This window comes from Trichosurus vulpecula, chromosome 2 (assembly GCF_011100635.1).
Source record: "Trichosurus vulpecula isolate mTriVul1 chromosome 2, mTriVul1.pri, whole genome shotgun sequence".
Classification (NCBI taxonomy): Eukaryota; Metazoa; Chordata; class Mammalia; order Diprotodontia; family Phalangeridae; genus Trichosurus; species Trichosurus vulpecula.
Window position 1 is genome coordinate 98013492 of NC_050574.1, and position 8292 is coordinate 98021783.

The 8292-nt window shown below is 41.4% G+C and overlaps 1 pseudogene; it reads right to left on the bottom strand.

Annotated features, from left to right (window-relative positions):
• Nucleotides 1–4142: 4142 nt before the first annotated feature.
• Nucleotides 4143–5404, bottom strand: LOC118840063 (annotated as a pseudogene).
• Nucleotides 5405–8292: the final 2888 nt, after the last annotated feature.

Sequence of the window (8292 nt, forward strand, 5' to 3'; positions counted from 1 at the left end):
CAATAAACATTCATTGAATGCTTATTGTTTTTTCGAAGGTAGGAGGTGGACCTAACGGAGGCATAGAGATTAAAAAAATAAAAAGATTACATTTTACCCTTAAGGAGCTTACTATCTACCATATCTGGTAGAGAAGCTAAAAAATGTGCAATATGTATAAAACAAAATCGAAGGTGATAAGCGTTACAAACAAGACAGGGAGAGGTTTCAGCTTGGGGAGTCCAGAGAGTTATGGCAGCCAGGGAAGTAAAAGATATGAACACATAAGACTAATATGAAAAACTACAGAGAGGATGGGGGGGGGGGCGTCACCGGGGGGGGGGGTGGAGGAACGGGATGGGTGGAGGGGTGAATCACTCTTGAAATAGGATGTCTACACCTACTTAACCACTGTTCAATACCATACATTAGATTTGTTGTCACTGCCAGTTTCAGCAGAGGTGGGGAACCTTCGGCCCTAAGGCCACATGTAGTCTTCTAGGTCCTTGGGTGTGGCCTTTTGACTGAGCCCAAGTTTTACTGAACAAATCTTTTTATTAAGCAGATTTGTTCTGTGAAGTTTGGATTCAGTCAAAGGGCTGCACTTGAGGAACTAGAGGACCTTGATGCTGTAGGTCCCCCACCCCCGCCTAGAGTAATTAATTACTTACCAACTAACACTGTGCCTTAGACTGTTATTAAACTTGCTGTATTCTGCATCAGAGAAACAAAGGACTTGGAGTAGGGAACTGAGGCCCCCTCTGCTGCCTGTTTCCTCTTTGGAAGAAGTTATGACCAGACACAGGAAAAATTAGGCTCTAGACCACACATGTCAGAGAATGGCACAGAAAGACATTCTAGGAGCATATTGCTCCTTAAAATCTATTCCCCTACAGACTGCCAAGGTGTTCAAAAGTTCTACCAGTGGAATGACCTGTCAGAAGTCTAAGTTAAAAATAAAAAGCCATTACTTAGGAAAATAAACATTAAACCACTAGTGACGATTCATACTTTGCATGGATTCATTTAACCTATTATCAAGCACTTAGAAATGGAAAGAGAACATAGGAAATGTGTGTTGATTTTTAAAAGAAAACAATATTGATACGAAATATGTGGGATTGGTGGGGTATTTCCACCCACTATGCACATCACAACCTTCATATAAGTGTATGGATACCTACTGACTTCCCAGATTGGCCCATTCACTCGAAACCACCCTGAAACCAACAGGTCGAGGTTCCCAGAATACCACTATGGGATTACATTCAAATTTCCTCAGAGTCCCGAGGGCAACTTTGTTGAGGAAAAATATACTTCCCTTACACACCATCTTACCTCTTGAGCCCCTACCAGTATATTTCCATTTGTACAAAGCCCCATACAATGTTGATACTTTTATATCATAAATATAACCATTTATTTAGCAATAAAGCAAAAGGAATAATAATATCATAAGTATTTACATATTAAAGCAAAGACAGTAATAATAAATACATTACAATCCACACATAAACCTGAGTTATACTATCCCACCAATGCACTTAGAATCTACTGGGGAGAGTGGACACACTTATAGGAACCTGTCAGTGAAGCACTGACTCACAACTCTGGACTACAGGCTTGGATGTCATTGCTCCATTCAGCAACTGCAGCCTCTGAAGTCACTTCTCTCCTATTTGCCTGTCCACTGGATTTCACTGTTGTCCACCTTGGTGAATCATTTTCTCTCCTATTCTTAAACTGATGAAGTACTTAATAATTCTTTCAACTTATGTTGTTGTTGTTGTTGTTCAGTCATTTTTAGTCATGTCCAACTCTCTCTTACCCCATTTGGAGTTTTCTTAGCAAAGATATTGGAGTGGTTTGTCATTTCCTTCCCAAGCTCATTTTACAGATGAGAAAACTGAGACAAGCAGGGTTAAGTGATTTGCACAACATCACACAGCTAGTAAGTATCTGAGTTAGATTTGAAGTCAGGTCTTTCTGACTTCAGCACTCTATCCATTGTGACACCTAGCTGTCCCTCTTTCAACTTATAATCAGTCTTTTAAAAAATGAAAAAAAGACACCGGAAAAGGATTACACTGTTGAATTGGCTAACAGTTCCTTTTAATCTGAAGAACTGCAAAGCTCATCAGCCTAGTTCTCTCTCCCTCTTACAGACAGGTACAGCCAGCTCTTTACTCACCAGGATTCTACAACATCTGCTTAGATCTCAACACCTTTTACTTCGTAGTAAAACAGCTGCTTCTCCTTTCCTACTCTTCTCTCAAACCATATTGGGCAGAAAAGAACAATAGTCACTTCTGAGAAGCTTCATCTCTCTTAAAAATAATAGTAGCTGAATTGGAGGCTCTCTTCCAATGAGCTCAAATCTTTATTTAACCAATCAAGAACTAGCTGTCAATATCTTCTTGTCAACTTCTGGTCCTGGTTCCTTTAGACAGCTCCTACAAAGCTTCTTTTTCACCTCTTGCTGAGTCTTCCTCTCTTTTAGGTTCTTTAATCTCTTCAAACGCCTGCGCGCGCACGTGCACACACACACACACACACACACACACACACACACATCAACCTCAGCCTCTTGTTATAATTTTTTATTGACTTAAATCAAAGGTAAAAATCTATCAAATCTCCCCAATAAAACCAATAGTTTTCATTTAACCATCCCTCGTTCTCCAAAAACTGATATGACTTTTTTTTTCTTTTCTGGTTTTACTCTCTTAAATCTTAAAATAATTAAATGCAAATGAGCAGAAAGGTCATTTGGTGTCCTGCAGCTCCAACCGTTCATTAGTTCTCAAAACAATCCTCCATCATTGTGACCTTGAAAACTATATTTCTTCAAAATCCCATTTTTCCATTTTTAAACACATAAAAAGTGTTTCTTTGCCCCTTTAAACCATCAAACCGTTGACATACAAATGAAGCACCAACCTATATCTTTTACAAGGTTAAGTCTATATTTTGCAACAATTCATTTTCTGTTCCAAACTGTTCAAATATATGACAACTGAGCTGTTCCATACACATATTTGAGCAGTTTTTATTAAACCAAGATTCTTTTTCTATTCTTTTCAAACATGAAACTGTTCATCCATAAAAGAAGCAATACCTTATCTCTTTCACCAGTTGACTTAACACTTTTTTTTTTAATGCAAAAGTGCTTTCCCTGCCCCTTCCATTACTAAACTTGCTCCATATGAAAGGGAAGATTCTTAAAGAAACAGTACCTTACAGGTATTTTCTTTTTTGCATTATCTATATTTCACAATGTATCCTTTTACCCTTTCTCTCTAGAGCAATCCCTTATAACGAACTTATATAAAAAAAAGAAACAATTCAGCAGAACTAGTCAACATATCAATAAATCTTGCCATTATACTCAGTGTTCCACACCCATAGTATTCCACCCCACCTTTAAAGAAGTGGATGTGGTGCCATCTTATATCTCTTCTTTGGGGCAAAGCTTGATAATTATTACTTCACAGCAGTTTATATCAGTTTAAATCATGTTGTGGTCATTTTTCCATTTACATTTTTGAAGTAATTTTTTATAATTTTGTAGGCTCCACTTACTTCCTTTTGCATCAGTTCATGTCTTCTCATACTTCTCTGTATTCATTACACTCATAATTTCTTAAAGGGTAGTAATACTTCATTACTTTCATGTACCACAAGTCGTTTAGCCATTCCCCAATTACTAGGCATTTACTTTGCTTCCAATTTTTTTTAACCTCTACAAAAAAAAATGTTGATATAGCTTGGTATATATGGGACCTTTCTTCTTATCACTGGCCTCCTTGATGTGAATGCCTGGCAGGAGGCTCTCTGGGTGTACATATACATTTTCAATCAGTGAGTTTGTATTTACCGATCACTAAGTATGTGTCAAGAATAATGGTAGACTTTAGAAATACAAAATTGAACTCAAGAAATTTAACATTCTCTCAGAAAGACAACATGTATAAAAGCTAGTATATGCAAAATAAGTATAAAATAAATGCAAAGTAATTTGTTGGAGGAGGGAAGGCACCAACAGCTTGTGGGGTCAGGAAAGGCTTCACGTTAACAGTGACATTTGAGCTAAGTTTTTTTTTTTAGGTGACCAAAGAGCCCTTATAACTTCCTGACTCAGCCCAGGTCTTCACTATATGGCCCTAATGCCACAGGACTTTGGTGTCATTGGTCTCTGCCACCGTTTTGCCTTCTATAGTTCTCTGAGCACTGGTCTTGTGTAAGGAACTGCTGCTGCTGTCCAAGGCATGCACAAGATTGAAGTCCTCCCCATTTTCCAGGTTTCCATAGGTGTTGATCTCTGCTTCCAGTGTGACCTTAATGTTGAGCAGGGCTTCGTATTCCTGGGCCTGGTGCTGCCCTTGTGTTCCCATCTGCCCCAGTTCTGCCTCTAGGTGTAACAGGGCTGTAGTGATCTGCTCCATCTGAATAGCATAGTGGGTCTCCACCTCCCTCAGGCTGTCCTCCAAGCTGGTTTTCAGATTTCAAAGGGAATCCAGGTCAATCTCTAGGGACTGGACTGTAAGTTTCAGCTCAGTGACAGTGTTTCAGGATGCTTCCACTTCCTCAGATCTTGTGTCGATCGCCACAGCGCTCTCCTCAATCTGCTGGGACCAGTATTTATCCAACTCCTCTCTGTTCTTCTGAGCCAGAACAACATACTGGGCTTGGATATCAGCCATGACCTTGCTCAAGTCCTGAGATTTGGAGGAGTCCACCTCCACGGTCAGCCCAGAGCCTGTGATTTGGGCTTGTAGAGAATTCACCTCCTCCTCATGGTTCTTCTTCATGAAGAGCAGGTCTTCCTTCAGGGTTTCAATCTCTGTCTACAGTCGCAGCCTGGTCACCTTGGTGTCATCAATGACCTTGCAGAAGCAGTGAATGTCACTTTCCACAGACTGTCTCATGGCCAGCTCTGCTTCATACTTGACTCTGAAGTTATCAGCCGCCAGATGGGCATTATCAATCTGTAGGACATTCTGGCATTGTCCACTGAGCTTGTATAGATCTGGGCCCGCAAGTCCTCAATCGTCTTGAAGTGCCCCCATTCTCTTCTCTGAGGTTCCACCTTGTTCACATGCACCCTGATTTTCCCTTCCAGTTTTTGATTCTCGGACTCCAGGCTCAGAACGTGATCCAGATAGGAGGCGAGGCGGTCAAACTTCCCCCCTGAATCCCCACTCCCAACCCGACCAGCCCCACCCCCCCATCAGTCCCCCAACCCCCCAGGCCCCACGGAAGCTGGTGGTGCAGGCCATGGAGATTCGGGATCCAGAATAGATTTGGCGCCAGCAAAGATGCTGGCGGCTCTGCTGGCCGGCCAGACTCAGTGGCTGGGCGCCTGAACCGAGCCCAGGGCGTGGTAGTTGGTGGAGAAGATGGTGGAGTGGATAGTGAAACTCATGACGTCGGTGGAGGAGAGCTGGATGCAATCGAAACAGTCACATTTGAGCTAAGTTTTGAAGGAAACAAGGGATTGTAAGAAATAGAGATAAGGAGGGAGTGCATCCAGGAATTAGGGGAGTGGGGGAGAGGGGAGGAAGGAACATAAAACATCCAGAACATAGTGCTACCAAGGAGAGCAAGAATGGTTAGGGGAACAAGGAGAATGCCAGAAGCATCAGCAATAGACAAGAAGGAGGGTGGCTCAGAGAGTGTTCTCTGGGGCACAGCAGCCAATGACCATGGCCATGTTATTTCATCATAGCCTTCTCCCTTCAGTACAAATGGAAACCCAGGACACAATGCTTTAAGAATTCAGACCTCTCCATTCCTATGACAAAAGGGAGACAAAAAAGTAGAGCAGGATAGTATACACCCAAGGACCCCAACGGCTGAGTGTGAGCAGCTCAGCCATACCCACAAGCCTTACCTACCTTCTATCCCTCTCTCAGGTTAGATCAAAACTGCCAATTTCTCCAAAGGAGACGCCAGCCTCTTGACTTTCATTAAATTTCCTTAAGTGATCTGGCTACCCAGGTAGAAGTTTCTAAGCAATCGACCAGTCACCTGCCGCTTCTCTCAGTAACCGTAACACATAACATAATGGAATAGGCTGCCCCCCCAGCCTATCTCCAGAACAATAATCAAAACTCCAGCTTAAAGCTTCAAACCCCCCAAAATGGAGACACTTGAAAGCACTTCCCTGCCAACCTCTTCAGATATCTCATGCATCCCTTTCACTGAAAGAACATCAAGGTGTGACACAGAAGAGCATTATGGGACCTGAAAATCCAGACCTTACCAGGAACAACTGGAACTGATGCTGTCACTGGGGTGTTAATTCTTTACATTTTCTTTCTTTTTCAGAGTAGAAAATTCTATTTAACCAATTGTTATTTCTTTTGGGGAGAGTAGTGCAACAAATTGAGGAAGGAAAAAAGATTGGTATCCAGTAGGTAGATGGAATAATCCACTGAGTTATGAATTAATTACCTTTGGATATCCATATTCTCCAGGCAGGAATCCAGAAAGTAGTACAGAGTATAAAGGAGAGAGGAAGCTTGAAAAGCCAGTGCTGACTAAACATGTGCTACTCAGAGTGAATGAGCTGGTAGCTCTGGGCTGGGACAGCCTGCATACCCATTTGTGTGAGCTGGGGCAGCTTGGACTTACAAAGCCGCCTGGTGGCTTGGGCTGTTTCAGAAACCTGAGCAGCTGCTCAAGTTTGAACCCCCAATCCTAGGGAAGGGGTGGGACAGGGGTTTGCTTTCAATGACAGGTCATATATTTTTTATGTGATTTATTTTTTTAATTCAATTTTATTTGATTTTCATTTCTAGAGTTTTTATGTAATTTATAAAGCAAAATGATATTTTGAGGTCCCTTGAATTGGGACCCGTTTTGCAATTATTGAAGAGAAGGATATATACTTGAACTTGGGGTCATGATTACTGTTTAAAAATTCTAGTGCTACCATTTCCTAACTGGGAGGCCTTGGGTTAGTTAATTCACATCTCTGAAACTCTATTTCTTCCTTTGTAAAATGAGAATTAAAGTATGTTAGCACTTACCCACTTATCTGCCCACAAGGTTGTTTTGGGAAAGAACAAACCTGTAATGCTATGTGAATGTGAGTTAGCATGATTATGTCAGTCTGTCACTATGAGATTTCACAGTGGCTCCTCAAACTTAGCATGATTATGTCAGTCTGTCGCTATGAGCTTTCACAGTGGCTCCTCAAACCCTGCACATCCATCCTCATCCCTGTACCTCTCCATGCTGCTTTTGCTCACTGCTACCTAATTCTTAGCTGTAAGCAAGAAGAAAGAAAAGAGATTTGAAGCTGCCTTCAGAGACAGATGCCAGACAGATGGGAGGCAGTTTATCATGGTGGTTTGAGAAGTGGACCTGGAGTAAGAAAGACTTGAGTTCAAATACAGCCTCAGACAGTTATTAGCCATGTAATACAAGCCTAGGAAAGTCATTTTAGTTCCCAGAATCTGTTTCACCATCTGTGAATTGAGGGTGTGGATTCAACATTCTCTTCCATCCTTAAAATCTCTTATTCCCCTTCCAACCCAAAATCTATGGGAGCTTTCTGAGATCCTACATCTACGAAAAATAAGGTCTTAATGGTTCTTGTAGATAACTGGTATTTCCCAATGAGAAAAGGTCGATGACTTCTCTCCTTTGGGGGGAAGACAATATTTGCTCATCCTCAGACCCTGAGTTAGACCAACAAAAGCTCCCATATGCATTTGAAAATGGAATTGGTGACAACATACTGAGTACTGTCATATAATAAAGTTCCCAGATTTCCCAGGCAGGGAGAATGAAACAGAGATGTAGGGGAATGCAAACAAACAGACTCTTCACATTATGTGAGTCTGTGACACCATCTGACCTAAGAGTTTCCTGAGCCCTTCAGGAAACTTTTTCTCAGTAATTGATGGTACCACCTCTTTCTATACCCCATTTCTGCTCTTTCCAGAAATTATTGTGCAGCTCATGACCAAAGTGACCGGTCAGAAAAAGGGCTTAAATATGTAGGGCCCTGCCTGGAACAATAGCCCTATGTGTAGGACTAGAGAAATGTCAATAAATCAGAATTTACTAAGTACCTACTACGTGCCAGACACTGGGACAAATGCTGGGAATACAAAAGATAGGCATTCAATCTAATGTGAGAGATAAGATGCAACTAATTCAGTTCAATTGAACAAATATTTCTTGAGCTCCTACTTTATACAAGACACTGTGCCTTTTTTTTTTCCTTCGAGGAGACAAATATTTAAAAACAAAAAAAGTCCCGGTCCTCAAGGGCCTTTCAATCTAACAGAAGGATTCAAG